Below are 20,834 nucleotides of genomic sequence, written 5' to 3' on the forward strand. Positions count from 1 at the left end.
TGGTAATGCCAGTCAGGCCTTCCAGAACTAAACCTCCAAATGAATTGCAGAGGACGAACACCTTGAGTTCTGTTTTTCTGCAGAGTTGACTCATATGTGTGTGTTCATAACATTTAAAGAAGTAATGTGCCTGGAGAACAGGAAGGGAGCTGCTTTACAAGCAAAGATAAGATGTGATTAGAGTATGAGGTTGATCAGATAAAGATACCACACACAAAATTTGGATTTTAGCCGGTTCTTTAATTTATTCTGAAAGGAAAAGGAGGGGAGAAGGATGGGGACCAAGAGCGTTAAGAGTTGGCTTCCCACGAGCTGCCTCTCTTAAACACATTTTGTGGTTTGTTTCAATCCCATCTTTAAAAAAGATGCGGCCATTCGTTTCCTCTTCTCAGCTTCCCTGTCCTCCCCTTCATCCTTCTTCTAAGAAGGCAGGTGGAAACTCCTTTAGAAGTCCTATCTGCACCACCCTGTCTTAGAAGACTTGAAACATTTATTCTCAATGTCCTCGGTTTACCTGCCAATGGAAGCATTACTGGAAAGAGATTCCACCAGCATTCAACTAAGAGTCACAAATATTGCAAGTATAAATAGTGAGGAGTGGGAGTGTCATTCCAAGACTGCAGTCCCCAGCAAGTCTTATGAATCCAAGTGATGTGCCATCATCTATTATGATGTTGGTGAGACTCCATCACAACTGGGCACAGAGAGGGTTTCTTTTTTCCCTCTAACTATTTCAGAGCACATTATGGATCCTGTGGTCTTTTTTTTTTTTTAAACTGTTTTATTTTAATTCCAGTACAGTTAACATACAGTATAATGTTAGTTTTAGTGTAGAATATTCAACAGTTCCATCCATCACCCACTGCTCATCATGACAAGCACACTCCTTAATCCCCATCACCTAGTTCACCCATTCCCCCCACCTCTGGTAACCACCCATTTGTTCTCTATAGTTAAGAGTCTGTTTCTTGGTTTGTCTCTCTCTTTTCCCCCTTTTGCTAGTTTGTTTTGTTTCTTAAATTCCACATATGAGGGAAATCATATGGTGTTTGTCTTTGACTGACTTATTTTGCTCAGCATTGTACTCTCTAGCTCCATCCATGTCATTGCAAATGGCAAGATTTCATCCTTTTTCATGGCCAAATAATATTCCATTGTGCATATATACCACATCTTCTTTACCCATTCATCTGCTGATAAGACACTTGGGCTGCTTCTGTAGTTTGGCTATTGTGGACATTGCTGCTATAAACATTGAGGTGCATGTATCCCTTTGAATCGGATCTTGTGTCTTAACAACACCTGCATGAGGCTTGAAAGCCAAAAAGTCGTATCTTCATTTAATAGTTAAGGAAATCACAGGGCAGAGGTCGAATGACACTTATAGGTGGAAAGCTTATGCTAGAATCTGGGTCTTCCTTGCTCTAGTTGGTTCCCTCTCTTTGTTCTCATTGATCACAAAATATTCTTAGACAATCCATTGGCAGGGACAGTGTTTGTCAACGAAACAGCTGCCAGATGCCTACCTGGGGAGAGAAAGGTAGCACCTTGCATATTGCAAAGCTATCTTAAGGCTCACTCTGAGGCCAGGACCTTGGATGCCCATTGACTTCCATTGCAAGACCTCAGAGGTTACAACAGATGGAAAGGGAGAGTAGGACCTCAGAGTAGGCTCACTCTGAGGCCAGGACCTTGGATGCCCATTGACTTCCATTCCAAGACCTCAGAGGTTACAACAGATGGAAAGGGAGAGTAGGACCAGAGTCCACAGGGAAATGAAGGGTGGAAAAGTTTCTAATTAGAAACAACTTGGACTTTGGTTGGAATGTTGGGTTGTTCTTCTTGTCTCAGAAACCTACAGAATGACTGCCCTCCCTCCACTGTCTTTATAAGTTTTGCAATTTTTTAATTGGTGTTATTTACACATTTTAAAGTTTTCTTTTTCATAAAGTCAGAAAGGAAATTTTTGGTGGCCAAATGTCTCCTGAAAAAGATCTTGAGAAGCAAAATAATGAGGTTTTCAATCATGCACAAGACCAACAATTAGCTAATAAAAATCCTTTTTTTCCCCTATTTCCTCAAAAGTCAGTTCTCAGAAAAATAATCATTTACTGTACATACCCTGTTTACCAGCAAGGTTAAAAGTTCAGGCAAAGAAAGACATCAAAGTATTTACATTAAAGCAGATCAATGTTTCTATATGGTGTCTGGCTCTGCCCATTCGGGACAGGCCCCGTCAAGATTGTAGAGAGCAGAGGACGCAGTGTTCTGGAAGGCTGGCCCTATGTTTCTCAGGCTGTTTCTAAGACTATTCTCTTTTCTGAGACTGCTGTCTCTGCTACCCCCAGCTTTTTAGATCTTTCCTTCCTTTTGATATTTTACATTTTACAGCTTAGGTCATTAGGACGCCACCAGAGTATTTTTACTGATGGCATGTTTCTATTAGTTCCTTGGTACATTTATTTTTTTAAATCCTCAATTTTTACAAATTAAAGTAATAACGATAATAGTCACCATTACTGAATCTGTCCTTTGTGCTTTCATACATTATTGCAAATACCCTCCCACACTGACATGGTGAATTCGGCAACTGAAGCTCAGGGACCCAACCGCTCGCCAGAGAGCATGCAGGCCAGAGCAGGGGCGCATGTGACTGACTTCTCTAATTTCTGGAGTCTCCGTTGCTCTGACCCTAAAGGAGGGGCCGCAGCACTGACCATGTCTTCAGAAATACTTTGCTGGGTCACTCTTGTTTCAAGAAGAGACAGGTCAAGGGAAGTCAGGTGGCCTTTTTTCTAACGGGAGCAATGCTCTTCTGAGGGACTGCGTGTGAGGGCTGGAGCGGGGGCCAGCTGAGCAGTAGGCCGGGCACCGACTGCTCTGGGGGCCGGGGGGGCCACCCGCATCCGTTGGCAGCATCTTGCAGCCCAGCAGATCCCCATGGAGCTCCGGCCGTGACCAGGAGAAAGAGGCCAGCATGGTTGTCCTCGGGCACCTGTGTAAGACAAGGCATTGCTGTGGAGACTTGGTGTTGAAGAAGGGACGCATCTATCCCCCAGCATGGACAGCAGATGTGAAACTTGAGGCCCGAAGCTCTCCTCGACTCCCCTGTGTCAGCCAGCAGGGCAGAAGGAAGGGGCTTCTGTTCGGGCGATTCTGCCCCGGGCCCATCCTTCCTGGCTTAGTCGTGCCCTCAAGGGCTCCGGGTGCAGGTGGTTCAGAGCCTGCACCCCCCAGGCCCCGCTGGTATCCCCGTCCCCCCTATCCGTGCCCCTGCGGGAGTGGCTTCCCCTCCAGGGGGGCAGAGGCCTCCCCTTCTGGTCGTGTCACGTGGAGTTCTGCGTGGGGGTCTGAAGAGAGCCTGCCAATAAGCCCTGAGGGCCCACACTCTGCTCCCCCTCACACCCACCCCCCGACACTCATACCCCCTCATCAGCACACACCAGCTGCACACACACATCGTGGACACCCCCCCACGCCCTCACCCATGCCACACGTGCATGCTGCGCAGATACCCACCGCACACACCCCTGCACGTAACAGCTGCTCACGCACCAGACACCCACTGCCAGTCGCCCATGACACACACAGACCACACACGCACACACTGAACACACACACACGAGCTACAGACAACCTGCACTCACACCCCACACGCACCCTGCCTGCATCCAGCCGCATACGCACCACACGGGGACCTTCCCCATGCACCACGCACAGCACAGACAGCAAGACCCACGGCCGACAGCCTACAGGACACCCGCATGCACACGCCCACACCACGCGTGTACAGGGATGCCCACACTCACACCCCCCCCGCAGGCACGTAAGCACCCCCCCCACACACACAGTACTCACATGACCACACCACACACACACGCACACCCTCATTCTCACACCCCCATTGCCGACTCGCCTAATTCTAGGGCAGACCGCCGGAGCCGTAGGCGGACTGCCGAGCAGCCTTCCCTCTCAAAGAGATGGCACGTATGTGGAGGAGTGACTGTCTGTAAGGTGACTTTTTGAGGAAATAAAAAAGCACACATAAGGTAAGCTAAGGTAAAATGACCCATTACAGAGCTGCGTGCTGCCACCTCTGAGGTTCCAAAGTTAACAAAAACGGAACCAGAGCGGCTCAGGGCCGGAGGGGGCGCACCAACGGTTTCGGAGGATACATTGCCCTCCTCATTTTTGCTTCTCTCTCAAGGGGCAGCAACCACCCCTTCTGGCGGTCTACCTCTTTTCATGGTCCCTTAGCCCCATCCCCTTCTCCATCCCGATGACTCTCAAACAGCCTCACTGTTAGCTGGGACCCCCAGGAGCCTCTAACTGATTCCCCCCCAGGGCCCCCAACTGATTCCCCCCCAGGGCCCCCAACCAGCCTCTCAGAAGAATAAAGACGAAATTCACTTTACCAACATTGACTCACCGCCTACGTAAGGCAGGCATATGTTGGGCTTTGGAGGTAAAAGGTGTTACCACAGAGCTCTGACCTCAAGGGGCCCAGAGAGCAGAGCTAGCGGCTGTGCTCACCAGGCTTCTGGGGTCTTGTTAAAACGCAGATTCTGGTGTCAGGGGCCAGGGTGGGACCTCTGCTTTTTACCCTCCAACTGTCCCTTGAGCGGTAGGCAGTTTTCAGGAACAAGAGTCTGCGAACATCCGGGCCCGCTGGGAAGGACCCTCACGCAACTGTGGCACGCAGGCAGGGTCTCAGGTGGCCGCCACACCTGCTCACGGTCCTGCCACAGCCAGAGGGGCACCCGGGACTCTGTGTGGGTCACTTGACTTCCAACTGCCCTCTGTTTCCAGCTGTGCTCTGCTGTCTCTCTTCCAACCGTCCCTTACTAGTCACACTCCTTTGTGAGGGAAAATGGCTTTGCTTTTCCGTATTTATAAAATACGAAGAAGCAGCATGGTCGGAGGCTGGGGGAAGCCAGACTACTCTGGATTTAAATCCAGGATGCACTAATTTTGTGATATGGAGCAAACCAAAACTCCGTTTTCTTAACTGAAATGAAAGAATAATAATCCCACCTCTGGGGCCTGTTACGAGGACTGGAAATACAGCTGACCGCATGGGTTTGAACTGGGCAGGCCCACTTATACTGGACTTTCTATAGTATACTATTGCAGTGTATTTCCCCTTCTTCCTAATTTTCTCAATAAGATTTGTTTCTCTAGCTTACTTTATAGTAAGAACACAGTATATAATACAAATAACATATAAAGTAGGTGTGAATCCACTGTCATGTTATCGGTAAGGTTTCTGGTCAATAGTTAAGTTTGGAGGAAGGCAAAACTAGACACAGATTTTCAGCTGTGTGGGGGCGTGGTGCCCATAACCCCCGTGTGGTTCAAGAATCAACTGTAACGTGTGAACACCAAAAGTTGTCTCCTGAGCAAACTAAAGCCTCAGATGGTAGCTGGGATTATTCTCAAGGTACATGTTTATTAATCCATGTACTTGGGTGATCATCACTGGACATACAGTACCTGTACAGCTGGGGAAAGTGAGGCAGGGACACCAGGCCAAAGGAGTGCATGTTCCAGGCATGGGGACTCAGCATGGCTTTCGAGGTCCTGCTAAGTCACGCAAGAAGGGAGACAGAGATGCAATTACAGAAGGGAGAGGAGAGTGCACAGGCAGACCTCCAAGAGGTCATCCAAATCTCCTTGTTTGGAGACATCGGTCCTCCCTGGACACCTGTGAGTCCAGGGCAGATATTCCCCAGCTTGACTCCCTTCTGCTGGATAGAAGCAAAAGTGACTCAAAGGTATCTCAGTATTGACAAAAAGACATTTAGATCCAGAAATTTCAAGTCAAGCCATCGGCCAGAAGGCCTCAGCAGAGAGATAAGCATGTTGCAGCTTGCCCAGACTATGAAACCCTCACTGCTTTAGAAAACTGAGTCAAAGAACCCAAAGTGGGGATTCGTGTAAAGGAAGCCGGGCACAGCTGTTTTAATCACAGCGCCTTCCTGAGCCAGAGGCCCACACGTGGAGCAGGGCAGGAAAGTGGATGGTTTTCACTGAGTTTTCATCTCTGCTGGATTCATTTCTCCTCCTGGCACACCTGATGGAAAGGGACCACATGGGCCAAGCAGCATGAGAAGGCAGCTACCTCAAGCCCTTGTGTGACCACCTCAGCCTGGGCGTGTGCCTGGAGCCATGTTTGGGCTGTGCCTGAAGTCTGTGCATTCCTAGCCTCAGAGCCACTTGCAAACATCTTAGAGATACTGGTGTGAAAGGGAGAGGATCTGGAAGGCCGGGAGCGAGCAAATATCATCACCATTTTCCAAAGGAACGGGTTCTGAAAACTACAGCAGAGCAGACTCACTCCAATTTCCGGGCAAACCCGAAGAGGCATTAGACAAAGCTCACAAGCGTTTGGGAAGAAAGTGGTGGTCTCTAAGAGGCAACATGAGTTCTCTAAGAGAAAGTCATTCCATGCTAACCTCATTTCCTGTTTTGACGAGCTTCACCAGAACAGTCGATTAGGGGAATGCCCCAGAAAGTGTGTCTTGCTTTCAGTAAAGCATCTGAAAACCTCTCATTGTATCCTATGTACCTAATTTACACAAGATGGGCCCGCTGATGCTATGACTGGGAGAATTCACAGTGGCCGCGACGACCTTCCCAAAGAGGTCAGGCCGTGGCATGATGTCGGTCCTGCTCCCTCGACTCCCACGTCCACTGCTGGAGATGGCCATGCTGGCCAGGCCACCCACTGGATCTCAACAGCGCAGACGATTCAGTGTTTTCTCCCCACTGGCAAGTGAGATTTGAAATGATTCTCTGTAGCTCTACACATGGAGAAGGGTGACGGTGTGGGTCTATGGTTTGTTTTGCTCCAGTCATGTCCTTTGGAGGGAAGCAGAGATGTTTCCAAGGAGACCCACGGGGCCCTGTCCCACGTTCCATTTCAAAACTAACTTGGAGGGAGACACTGAAGGCCTGTTTGTCACACCTGCAAATCACACAAGCCTCTTAGGACAAAATGGCCTCACACCATCAACTCACAAGAGTCAGAAGGCTGGGGTGAAATGAGACAGGAGCAAATGCGAAGCCTAGGTTTTTCTGAAAAACACAGTGCACTGGAGGAGCATGAAGTTCAGGTACATTCGATTCTAGCCATGCTACTGCCTGCCTGAGTGTGACCAGAGATGACAAAATAACACTTGAGAGTCTTCACCTCTACTTTTGAATTCTTTCCATAATATTGAACTCTTTCTCGGGGCGTTAGACCGGCACCAAAAATCCTTTCCCTACTTGTGTTATGGCCTTGTTGTGAGGACGGAATAAGTCAGAGGTGGTAAAGTGCTTTGAAAAAGGGAAAGCTCTGAAATTCAAAATAGTATTATTATTTGTTGTAAGGTGCTTTCCCTCCAAAAAAAGAAAAAAAAAAAAACCCTCTGACAGTCTGTGAGTGATAAGCAGAAAATGATTCAGCTTTGGCTTCTGTTTCTCCAGCTGTAACCCCAGACTGGCTGAGCTCACGGAGTGGCCCCAATGAGCCCACCACAGATCCCGAACTCGTGCAAAACTCCAAACCCCTCCTTTGGCCATCTGCTTTTCCAAAAGTTCTTCCTGGAAGGCCTGCTTCCCACTGTCCTAAATTCTGGTAATTAAAGAATCATTCAGACAGCTCCCTTTCCAGGGCTGGGTCTCCAAGATGCAAACTGCATACATAGCCAGAGTGAATGCCGAATGACTTGGGTCAGGACCTTGGACTTTTGCAGGTATTTTAAATTCCTTTGGATTCTACCAGGTGGTCCTTTGAAAGCATGTCACTCTTACTACTGCATAAGCCCAGGCTCAAAAGGTAGATGAAAAATATATTGCAGGCCCAAGACAGGAGAGCAGGCCCTAGTCAGATTAACAGACTGAGATAATCACCTTAAACTTCTCTTGTATTCAGTATAATTTTGCTTGGCATCAGAGTTCACCTAGACAGAGCTGTCTGGTAGAACTTTCTGTGGTGATACACGTGTTTTATATTTGTGCTGTCCAGTATGGCAACCAGAGTTGCATGTGGATATTTACATTTAAATTAACTAAAATAAAAAGGAATTAAAAATGTGGTTCCTCGGTCACACAGCCACATTTCAAGTTTTCATGAGACACATGTGGCTAGTGGCCACCATATTGGACAACACAGCCCCAGACCAACAGTTCTTAACCTTGGCCACAGGATGGAATTACCTGGGGAGTTTTTAAAAAAGACTAATGTCTGTTCCTCCACCCCAAATTCTGTTGTGATTGGTGCTGGTGGAGCCCGGGCATTGGATTTCTTAAAACTCCTAGGTAATTCTGATGTCTGGCCAGGATTCAGAACCATTGCCCCAACCATGGAGATCTGTGTGCTCAATTCTCATTTGTTCCTCTTGTTATCCTTGTGAACTAATTATCCTGCAAGTGCCACGTGAGTTATTTCTGCTTCTGCCTGTAACTTCCACCTTTTCCAGGTCATAAGTATCCTAGTGGATTAATTTCTGGGAAATGGGCAGAGGGTGCAGCTTAGTTCAGCTCAAAAGCACAGGTGGGGCGTGACCAGGTGGGAGGTGATCTTCTTCCCAACAAGATCCCTTTGTAGCAGGACAGGTATGGGTTTAAAGGGCCTGACTTAGGTCTGTGTGAGCACCCCATGGGGCACATCCACAAACCCACTGCTGGGCCTGGGCTCCGTGTACCTTCAGGGGCTTTGCCTCTGCCTCCCCATGATATCTTTTCTGTACAGCCTCCTACTCTTCTAGAACCCTTAGAAACAGATCCAGCAGAGAGGCGGGAAAAGAACCTCAGGGCAGGGTGGGATCTTTAGGATCATCCGGTGTTCTGCTGAGGAAAGTAGCATCCAGAGAAGTTAGGGGATTCAAGAGCAGAGTGAGAATGAGGGTCGCGAACTGCAGAGTCCTCACTGAGGACACATCCCTCTGATTGCCTGTAATGGTTGCCTTTAATCTTCCAGGTTGCCTTTAATCTTCCAGGAATAGAAGCAAATGTAATTTAACTTAAGGACACTGATTAGCAAGACAAAGCTTGGTTTCAGGTGAGAATCTGATCATCCGGATAGCAGATAGTTTATGATCAACATTTTCTGCTTCGTAGTCCACTGACAAAAAGCCTGTGTCCTCACCTTGGCTACTCCATTTACCTCTTTACATCATCAGAGGTAAATGGACTCACAATTTCCTCATCCACCAAACACTGGTTAGAATACAGAGCTACTCAACATCACAGTGTCTCTATGAGAAGTGATAAGACGATGGATCTGGTCAATACAGAGTTATTGAGCAGAATGCCAGGTGCTGGGGACAGACTGGGGAGTAAGACAGACTAGAATCTTCCTTTACAGAGCTGAAATGTGGAAGGTAGGTGAGAGGAACACAGCTAATTAATAAATGAACAAACAGGATAACTGTTGATATTGGTAAGTTCTATGAAGAAAATAACACAGGGTCATGAAGTAGAGAGAAATAGTGGTGGTAAGTGGTTGTCTCAGGACAGGTGGTCAGAGCATTCCTGAGTAGGGGGCATTAGGGCTGAGACCTGGACATACATCATAGTATACATTATATGATGAAGTAGGGAGGGTTGAGATGATCAGCATGATAGACTGAGAAATTAATTCTGAGAAGCATTAAACAGTACTGTCATTTTAAATCATTCGTGGACATCTGTTAAGCTTAAAAGTGAAGGCTGACAGAAGTGCTGGAAGGCAGCTACCAATGGCCTCTCTGGCCAGGTCCCCAGGAGGACTGAGTTGTCCCGTTAAGGGTTGGAGACGAGGGTAGTACTCCACTGAAGGAATGCTTTGACATTTACCCATTCTAAAGAATGTTTAGTTGCCAATTCCAGGTGCTCGGATTTGAATGGCAGATTGAAGAAACCACGGCACCTAAATGAAATGAGCCTGCTGTCCTTCCATGATGAACTGCATGGTGCTCCCCTACACTTTGTGAGCAAAGCCCCAGCAAGACCCACTCGTATGTAGACTAGAGATGCTGGGTAGACCAGAGCAGAGTTGGTCCCATCCAAACTGTCTCCAGAATGTGGCACACAGTATGCCCCAAAGAGACCTTGTGGAATGAAGAAGTGAATGGGTGACCGATGGGTTGGGGCAGAGAAGGAGGCAGCCGAGAAGACAGAGGTCTTTGGCAGAAGGCTCAAGGTTGGTGATGATTTTGGGGTCACCATTTGCAGGCCATGATCAGAGTAGGTGTGGAAAGAGAGTTCTAAATGTCTTCCAGGGTTTTCCTCCAATGTCAGTGTGCCAATACTGACTTTAGGGAGGTCTTCTAGAGCTGTAGAAGAAAAAGGTAGGGCAAACAAGGCTGACTAATAAGAGATTCAAGTTCAACATTCTTCTAAAGATGCCATCATGATCTGTGTGGTTATGGCAGGGCTTACTCACGGTGCTATGGAAATTAATCTTGAATGCTCTTTAGTGTCTTTTCCATTAATGTTTGAGTATAGCTAATAAGCAAACAATTCATTTTTCTTGAGTTTTGCTTTTAATGAAGGAAAAAGAATTAAGACACACTGAGGCTGGCCCAGTAAATAGGAAACCGGCCAGACTAGATCATGACCACAACATCACAGACGCATTGTCAGTGAATGTGGAGGCTCTTGGAGTCCACAGCAGTTAGGATCAGGCCCCAGGGGAAACCTTTCACCTGCACTCTGGCTGTGGGCAGCAGGTAGAGGCACTGGAGGGGGCCGAGTCCTGATTTTTCTGTGTCTGTGTCATTTTCGATCAACTGTGTCATAGAGCTTCCTGTTTCATCTCCCAGTTATTCTGAAACAAAAACATGCATGAAAAACACAGGTCACTGTCAACCGCACTGAGAGACAGTCACTCCAGTACATGGAAACCGAAAAGGGAAAGACAGATCATCAATGCCACAGTAAGCTGGGGAATCAAATTTATCAGCATCTATTCAAATAGTGATAATCAACGAAAACTGCGGGTGGCGATGGGGGCCGGGGGGTGGCGGTGCAGGGTGTTTGTTTAAAAATAATTCACAAGAGACTGAAAAGGCAGATGTTCCCAGAAGCCCACTACCTGTTTACTGAAAGTTGAATCAGTTCTGACCTTCTGGGTCAGGGTCTACTGCTGGGGCACATTGAGCCTTTTCCCTTACATGCTCCTGTTGACCTCGCTAAAGGGTCACACAGGACTTTCAGGACAACGCCGGTGTTTGCCCAGGTGAAGCACCAAGCACCCCTCCCCAAGGGTCCAAAGAGATGTGAGGTCACCGGGGAATTGCAGCCCAATGAGGATGGACGAGGAGGATGGTGGCTGAACTTCTGGTTCCCTGTCCTCTCCCTGTCTCAGGGGCGTTAGCCTCCCAGGTGCATCCAAGCATGGTGGACAGACGGGCTTGCACCAAGAAGTCTTAGTGAGGTGAAGGAAAGAAAATGAGGAGAAGGGGCTCCTGGCCAAACAAAGGGCGGGGGTGGGGGGGACCTGGCCAAACAATAACCTTGAGGACAGCACAAGGTTGAGACAGCTCTAAGGACTATGGTTCTCATAAAACTGCTTTGCCACATGAGACCATCACGGTTTGGTTCCCAAGCAGAACGCTGTTTGTGGAAGCTTATTCTCAGTTCCCAAACAAGTGAAAGGATAATTCCAAAGACAGGCAGAGGGACGGGTCAATTCAGAAATACAGATGGTGTCACCTCCCCCAAAGATGGTGGCCCTACAAGCCAGCTCTGTGCTTACATCTGTGGCTCAGACAGGCGGGGGAGGATGAGAAGGCAGGAGACAGAACTGCCATGGGAGGGAAGGCAAACCCACGCCTGCCTATACCTTCCAGCCATATTCTCTGACCAGGCACTACTTACGGATGGTCAGAGAAGGAACGGGCTCTGCCTGTCTACTCAGAGCCTCCTGGGTACTGCTGTGCCCTCCACATGTGACCCTGAGGTCACCAGGAAAACCAGCAGCCCCCTGCCCCTCCCCATTTCCTGACTTTTGTTAATGGCACAAAATTCTCTGTAAAAAGGGAGGAAGGGGTGCACGATTTTGGAAAAACTCCATCTTCCCCCTAGAGATTCATTCACAATGCACAGTAGCATACAAAAGACCCTGAGAAGTTAGGAAATAAAGAAAGCTGCTGAAATTCATTTATTGTATGCTTCCCAAACATATCTGGAGCAGAACCCTTTTTACACAACTAGCCTTTGCTGGCAGGGTTCTGTTGAGTGGCGGAGATCAAAGCTTCTCTTAACACTCATCATCCCTGCTGTCCCACCACTTCGCATGGCAGTTGTGATAGTCTGTACTTATTTCTTGAAATTCTGTATCGCTTTTCCTTCTATCTTTCCCCTAACCATCTGTACAAGTGAGTTAGCTGATTCACATCAACCCCTGCAGCCTTAGTTTTTTTCTCAAGAGCCCCATTTGCCAGTGGCAGTGAAATAAATACCGGGCTTTCTGAGAGGCGATAAATTTGGCTCTGTGGTATCTAACATTCTAGGAAGAATGCTTGCCCCGATGAGTCTGCTGGGAAAACCAGCTTCCTGATTTGTGTCCTGTGAGCTAGCATTTTATTTTATTTTTTTTTTAAGATTTTATTTATTTATTTGACAGAGAGAGACACAGCGAGAGAGGGAATACAAGTGAGGAAGAGGGAGAAGCAGGCTTCCCACTGAGCAGGGAGCCTGATGTGGGGCTCGATCCCAGGACCCCGGGACCATGACCTGAGCCGAAGGCAGACGCTTAATGACTGAGCCACCCAGGCGCCCAGCATTTTCTAATATGACTTAAAGTCTGGAAACTGGACCAAAGATGTCTTTTGTAGTGCTCTCCTGGGTGGGCAAAGAGAAACAGGGGTGAAGAAATGCATCCGCGATGGACACGGGTACACGGGAAATCCTGGTTCCTTTAGTCTCACCATTGAAATAGAGAGGTGGCTTAGGAACTTGGGCTCTCCTCCAGTGGTACCCCACTTCTGAGGGATAAAAAAACCAAAGTACAACAGCCCAGGCAGACGTTAGTACTGAACACTCAACCACGCAGACCTTGACCAGAATCACAGAGTAAGACTTGGCAGGGCCTTAAGGATCATCTGGTCAACCTTCATTTTACAGGCACCCAGAGGGAGGAAGTTGGCAATCTTCCTAAGGTCACACTGGAAAGGACGCTGCTGGGACTAAGACCTGGGTCCCTCCTACCTAGTCCCTAAATTCTAAATTCCAGCTTCTCCTGTAAAACCTGACCTAGCTTGTTTAGGAGCTCTTACATGGATAAGTAAAGTCCATAATGACTCCATGTTGGCCTGGCTGTCTAGTTATCATTGAAAAAACTTAAGTTAACCCATTCAGGAACTTTAAAAGATTTGCCCCTAATTCAAAGCCAGCCACACATTTGGTTTCCCATATGCTGGCATCCACAAGGAGTGGGTGGAAACTACCAGCCCCATGTTGGACAGTCCCAGAGGAGCTTCGGGTCACGTGACTCCTTTACTCTTACTTCCAGTCTGGCTGAATTACACTATTCCTGCCCGTCTCTAGCATTCAAGGGGCCCCAGTCAGGCCTCCCCACTGTGCACACAACTTCACTCTCCCTCAGATCTGAGGGAGGGCCTCAGGGTCACACACATCACACTGCAAATACAAGCCCTCATCAGGGACCTGAAATGTAGCCCAGGTAATTTTCTGGATGTTCCCTGAGCTAGCTCCCAACTCCCGCCCTTTCTGTTCCTACTGGCAGAGGAAAAGCTCTAGGCATGGGAAACTGAGAAGAAGCGACAAAGCAGTAGCTCAGACACCCACCCGCAGACTGGATGGTTCACTGGCTGGCTTCACCCAGGCCTCTTCCCCAGGCAGTAAGGACCAGGGCATAGGGTCAGGAAAGCAAAGCCATAGACTTCAATTGGCTGTAACATCCATGGCACTACGAATCCCACACTGCCACGAGGCCAAACGAGAGCCCCCAGTCCCCCCCCCAGGTGCAAAACACACACTTGAGCCTGTTCTGCACCAAAGTCTTTGTCAACGCTTGGGAAAATGACAAGCCAGGCACTCACATCCTGTTCGTGCTGACTCACGGTGGATTCTGACAGTCTTGGGTTGGGAGCCAACTTTTTAAGATTTCGAAATAGCTGCCCAGGAGGATAGGGTGTACTCAACAACACCAAGGTGTCCAGCTCTCGGGAGCCCACTGTTTTTATTTCTCAGGAAGTTAAAACCAAGAGGGCACAGCCAGAAAGTATTCACTGCTTATCACAGACTAATTTCAGAGATAAGTGATTTGGGTCCCTTATGTAAATTATCAGGCTTCTGTGCTGCCAGACCAGTCAGGGCAGGGGAGAGAGAAATCTACGCTTGAGGGCCCCTCCTTCCCTTGTTTCTGAAGGGGCTCCCATTTCTCGAGCTAAAGCCACGTAACTCAGAGCAGACGTAGAGCCTTTCCTGAGGGGATCTCCCTTGAGAAGCAGATTTTGCAAAGTGTTCCACGCATCATTACAGACCTACACGTGGTTCAGAAAGACTCTGTGTCCCTCAAAACCCCTGTCAGCAGAGCACGAGTCTATCCCAGGGCCGCCCCACAAGACACCCAGATCCTCTAGGCCACCATTTACTGGGCATATCCCATACGCCAGACACTGTTCCAGATGCGTGCTCCCCCTTCGGCATGGCATTGGCCTCTCAGGCTGATGCTATTCGGTTCATCCCTCTCACGTGGCAGGCAAGGGGAGCTCCACAACTATTTAGTAGATGGCGGCACCCTGCTTCCCATCTAGCATCTTGATCAAGCCCCCTTCTGCCCCCCTTCTGAGATGAACAGGAGCACAAGGGCAATTCAAACGCCTTGTCCCCCTGGGGATCTTGGAAGTTTGTCCACCTTCTGGTACAGAGAGGTACCTATTAAAGACCTTCCTCCATTTGTACCAAAGGTGGGAAGAGAGACAAGAGTGGGCAACCCAAGGGCGGCCCTCACCAGACTGTCTCCTGCTGCAGTCAGGCCATCACCCCCCTCACCCTGGCCACTCTCTGTAACCTTAAGATAAAACCCACTATGTAAAGAACTGAACTTCAAAACCATGTTAGCAGACCTATCGTCTGGTCGGCACTGTGAAAGCTCGGAATTACAGGGAAACTTGCTGTCTAGTTACCGAGGGATGCAAAGTTCTGAAGGGCCGGATTTCCCGCTGTAGCTGTGCTGGGCACATGAAGGGACGAGGCACTGGAGGGAGGACGGACACACCGACACGCTCCGTCAGACATGGCCTTTTAGGTGTTCCGATCAGCCATGGCCCAGGGCCCTCACCAGAGCTTCTTAACGCAGGGCTCTGGACCAGCGGCATCACATCACCTGAGAATTTGTTAGAAATGCAAATTCGCAGGCCCTTTCCCAGACCTTCTCAACTGGAAACTCTGGCTGTGGGGCCCAGAGCTGTCTGTTTTCATAAGCCCCCAGGTGGTTCAGATGCATGCCCAAGAATCACAGTGGTGACTGAACCTCAGAAGACCTAGTGATGCTCTTGGACATGGGGCCGTGGGCTTGGTCCCTAGTGACTGTATGTGACCGCATGTTAGGTAACTGTTCACAAGTTCCTCACTGGATGGTTCTCTCCTGAGCTCCCCACAGAGGCAGGAAAGAGCCAGCAGCTCAGAGGCCATCCGAGACTTTCAACAAGTTCTTGGGGTGACCTGGGGAGAAGTGTTGATACGATGGGTCCCTTAATCTCCTTTTCTGGATGCTGCTCATCTGCACAGCATGGGCTGAGCATGGTGGGATTTTAAGCCTGCGAGAGCGATTTCCCCCCACCCCCGTCATCCGCTTTTCTCCCGGCGAACATGCTCGGCCTGAGGACCATACTTGAGCCACCAAGTCGGGTGGCATTTCTCTCAAATAAGAGAGTAGAAAATGGTTTCACCAGCTTGACCCTCCTTACTACCACTGTGGGAGGAGAGGAGGGGGCAAAGCCCACCACCCTGCTTCAGAGCTCTGCTCACACTCACAACACACAGGTTGGGGGGGAGGGCACCACCCTGGACCCATGACCAGACAGGTAGGCAGCAACATGCGACCAGGCCCACCCCCCAAAAACATAAAAATATAGTTTGTTTATTATTTTAAAAAAACTAACCTCATACAGGAAGTATGAAAAGAAGAAGGAGGAGGAGGAGGAAGACAAACCCAGGCTATGACACTGAAAGTGGCCAAGATGGAGGTGCACAGAGATAACACGACGTTCCTCAGTTTCCACTGTCCACTTCAGAGGGGTGGTGGGAAAGGGTGGGGGGGGGCACTGGGGGCGGGTGGGGACTGACGAGGCTGGAGGAGATGGAGCAAAGAAGGGGACTGTGAGTCTCGAGGCACAGCCTCGCCAGACGCAGGGCAGAGTGTGTGGTAGGACCACGTCCCATTCAGGGCCCTCTTTGCAGGTGTGGCCGTGCCAGCCAGACTTGGAGAAGACACCTAAAATGGAAACTGCCATTCGAGATCATCCCACGCATCCGCTGCCTCTCCTGTCCCACGTTCTGCCCTCCTGCGTGTTTTAGGTGAAGACACGGGAGTTACCAGCTCATGATCACCTCCCCACACACCCCTTCCAGAAATGTCAGCCAGCTCGAGAGACACCCCCACGCGGGGCCCTTCAGGCAAGTCAGCGGCCGAGCAGACCTTCAGGACCACAAGCTCAAACTGGCCTGACCTTCTCTGGCTTGATGGACACTGACATGAGGCCACCCAAGGCAGGCAGGAGTCAGGCCAGATGCTTCACACAGAGCCCCCAGCCCTCTCCGAAATATAGCCCGACCGGATTTTTAAAAATGGGGGGCATGGGACTTACAATGTCCACCCAAGGATTAGAAGGAGGAAAACCAGGGAGACTAAAGAACATTTCCTCTTTCACACACCAGGCAGTAGGAGAACAGGAAATAGGAGCCCTCCCTCCCCGTGATCAAAAATAAATACAAACACTGTAAAATATGCACGCACTGAAAAGATATCTTGAAATCAAAAGGATTTCAAGTCATTGCCATCGCCGTCAAAGAAAGCCCTTGTTGTTAAAAAAAAAAAAAAAAAAGGAAGAAAAAGAAAGAAAGAAAAGAAAGAAAGAAAGAAAAAGAAAAAACTGTACAACAAAATCTCAAAATAGAACCAAAACCTGCAAATCATCCTCAAGAGTGTATTAGGAACCCATGTCTTAGCAGGCTGTTGAAAGGTTAATAATTTTCCTACCGAAACTGAATGTGGGTTGTGAAAGAACATTAAAATGAAGAAAATTTCCCCGTGGCTGCTATTTTATTATCACCAAAGCCATCAAGTTTCAGTTTGAGTTATTTGTATTTATTTGTAAAAACAAAGATTAGATAAGTAGAAACATAAACCTCATCCTAATTATTGCCCAGGAGTATCTGATTTTTAAGACAAAAAAAATAAGACCATCACACACACACACACACACACACACTCAAGGCATGAGAAGTCAAAACAACGGAGAGGAGAGAGGGTTCTGTTGCCTCCTTCTCTCACTTGAAAAAATGTATTGTCTCGTGTCAAACATTAATATTTCTGTACAGTCTGCGAAGATAATATGAGAGCCACTGTGTACATCTGATTGCTGAAATTCTTCTCAACTGCACGCTCAGGTAGAGAGCTTTTTTTAAACTGCAAACTGTAATTTTTGTTTGACACTTGCAGGGGAAAAAAAAAAAGGCAGTAAGAACCACACCATTCAATGTTGCAGGCCTGAAACAATGGCATCGAAGTACTGCTTTCAAAGATCACATTAGGAGCTTGGAGACATTTATGACCAGGTGGAGTCTGGGGGAACCGTGGGGTTTGGGTGCAAAGGCTGCATTTCGGCTCAGATGTGTCTCAGATGCCAGGTGAGCAGCTCTGTTCTTTGGGGTTTTAAAAGAAATCCACTCGATGAAATGGTTAATCAAAACCGATGGGTGAGCAAAAACTTCTCTTCATATACTTCCAGCAAAACATAAACATCAGAATGAAAAAAATAACATGCAAAAAAGACCTTCAGTGGTCTCACATCACCGAACAAACTGTTTTTCTACCTATTTTGTGTTGCTGGCTTTTGTTATCAGCCCAATCGGCAAATTGTGGCCAATTTTGTCATGGTTTAAGCAGACATTTTGTTCCCAAACTGCTTTCAACATTTGAGCTACCAAATACAGTTTATGAGAAATTGAAGAAGCCACAATACAAACAGAAAAGGTATCTATCTATTCTTGCTAAATTAACCCCTTTTAAGGTTAAAATGACACACACATAAAAGATTAAAAAAAAAAAAAAGAATTCTAGTAAATCCAAATTTGAAACAACCAAATCAAACTTCCCTGGGAAAAAAAAAAAGAATAATTAATGATTAACCCACTGATTGGATTTTGAAACCAACTACATGACATTCTCCAATTCTGATCACCATTACACCATGAACTAGCTTTTAATGAGACAACATGTCATTTTTATTTTACACACACACATCAAATATTGTTGGAACATGCAGAGCAAAATTCTAAAGGAATCGATTGAATTATGCTAAGGTAAAATCATCGGTTAAGCTGTTATTTACTACTGAAAATAAATGACACCCACGTAGTTCATCTTATATATTAATATTGAAACCAAATGGCAGTCTTATACCGCAAATCATTTCTTAAAAAAAAGTAATGAAACTAGTTAAAATGAAAACACAGGGTTTTCATTTTATGAAACATTAAATATTAAGATCTAAATAATAGGAAACTGACATGGCTTTTTAAATTTTGGTTTTGCTTAATTACAACAAATTGAAAATGAAAAAAGAATGAAGGTACACTTGCTAAAAGCTCGGCAATTGCTACTTGGAAGAAAAGCAGAATGTCAGGGAGAAGACTGAAGAAAACTTCTCTGTTTGAAATCCTACCTCATATTTGAAGGCACAGCAATATATACACCATTTTTAGCCTTTTAAAATACCAGCATGCCCACACACCATCTCAGATTAAACCCAGGAGAAAATGACACATTCTGAAACCATTTTCTAAAGCTTCTTTTCCTGATAACACTCAGACGCTTACAATCAAATTAATGAGTTTCTAAAAAGCCCAAACAACTCTCCATAAAGAGACAGAATTGTTCACAACAGCCTGCAGACATTTCTAAATTTTTAGGCAACACTGAGAGCATTAGTCCTTGCTATTTATATTTAGAAAAGCTAAGCTGTTTTTAACATCTATATTAGAAAGAAATGCTCCTCAGTGCTTTGGCTAATTAAATTGAGGAACAATTTGAAAAACACCAGTAGATTCAGCCCAGTAGCCCTCTCATTTTAAACAATTGAAAAGTTAGTTCATTCTTTTCCTCCAGCTTCTTTGCACAAATCTGTAGTCTCATAATCTATTCATACTTGAAAATTCTTCAAGTAGTAAAGAAAGGAAACACCCACAGAGAGTAAGTCATTATTTCTTCTGAAAGTGGATTTCTTCATAAATCATAGACCAGCAAATAAACAGTAAAAAGAACTAAAAAGAAAGAAATTACAAAACTCAGGAAGAACACTGAAAATACATACTGACTGACAGAAAGCTTAGCATGAAGAATTTTAAATCACTGGACACATTTGTGTGTCCAGTTTAAAACCTTGGTGAGAGGCAGGCATTGCTTTTGGGGAGCTTGAACAGATGACAGTACCAGGGTAATAACATCTTCTGGGAAGGTCATGGGTTATGCTGTTTAATTCCAGACCTAAAACATGTGATTCAGACTTTACACTTTATGTTTTTAATGTTCCAATTCTTTCAGTGCTTGGTACTTTAAAGCAAGCAGCCTGATTTAGGCAAGACAACACCATTTGAGAACAAACAAACCAACCAAAAAACCCTGGAAGGAACCCTACAGTTTAATGATGACAGGGAATGAGAAGACTAGGGTAACCACCTGAATTTGTTACCTGAAGAGATTTTCTGTCTGAGGGTTTTACCCTAGAATCTCTGCCTTCGCCCTCAGCCAGCATCATCGAATGTTCACATTCAGAAAAAGTCTGACCTTAACCAATACTTGCCCACTCTTTTAAACCACACATATCCCCTTCCCCCGATGCAAGACTTGGGAAATGATGGTGATTTTAGTCATCTGGAAAGAGTGAAACATGACATGGTCTTGAAACACTTTCTTCCCCACGGCTGTCATTTTAACTGTTTTACCACAACTAAAAAGGCCGTGCTCACGGAACAGAATCGGGTTCGTCCTCAATTGTATGGGTAACTCGGGAATTTCTGAAGAGCGGAGTGGCTCAGTTCAGAAGCTTTCACTGAAGAAATAGTCAAAGCATGAGAAAAGAAATTTCCCACTTTTGGGGCAAGGGTATAAATCAAAATGTGAACCCTTCCATAGTAAAAATTGTTTTCAGCATCATTATTTCAACATGCAACCAGCTAACCCGGTCTTCCTTTTTTTTCTTTTCACAAAGTGCATTTGTTAAGAGCAAGATTTTAAAACACCATTGTTATATTCAGAGGCATTCCTAAGTGGAAGTGAAATAGTTTCCCCTCCATTTACTAGAGATACCTTTTTACTTGAAGCCAATCCATCACGTATGAAATGGTGACAATTTTGGAAAAGCAACCTGGCTTTAAGAGTTAGGGAAGGTTCAACTGTAAAATAGAAGACTGGACTTTTTATTTTTTTTAAAAAAGCAAGTAATAGTTTTCCAGAATCTAGAAATAACTGCAACTGGGAAAAAAAAAAAAAAAAAGAAGAAGCAGCCAGACAGACAAGGAATGAGAGAAGCCTGGTAACTCAGAATTCTTGACCTGGAAATAAGAATCTCTCACATTTTATTTTCTATTTTCCACAAAGGAAACACAAATAGCCT

The 20,834-nt window shown here is 46.6% G+C and overlaps 1 pseudogene; it reads right to left on the reverse strand.

Annotated features, from left to right (window-relative positions):
- LOC135361738 (NADH dehydrogenase [ubiquinone] 1 alpha subcomplex subunit 1-like) overlaps window positions 1-20,834 on the reverse strand; it is a 177,028-nt pseudogene that overhangs the window by 105,051 nt on the left and 51,143 nt on the right.

Source organism: Mirounga angustirostris, unplaced genomic scaffold (genome assembly GCF_029215605.1).
Source record: "Mirounga angustirostris isolate CCGP_5_RB_7025 unplaced genomic scaffold, mMirAng1.0.hap1 SCAF_10, whole genome shotgun sequence".
NCBI classification, from domain to species: domain Eukaryota; kingdom Metazoa; phylum Chordata; class Mammalia; order Carnivora; family Phocidae; genus Mirounga; species Mirounga angustirostris.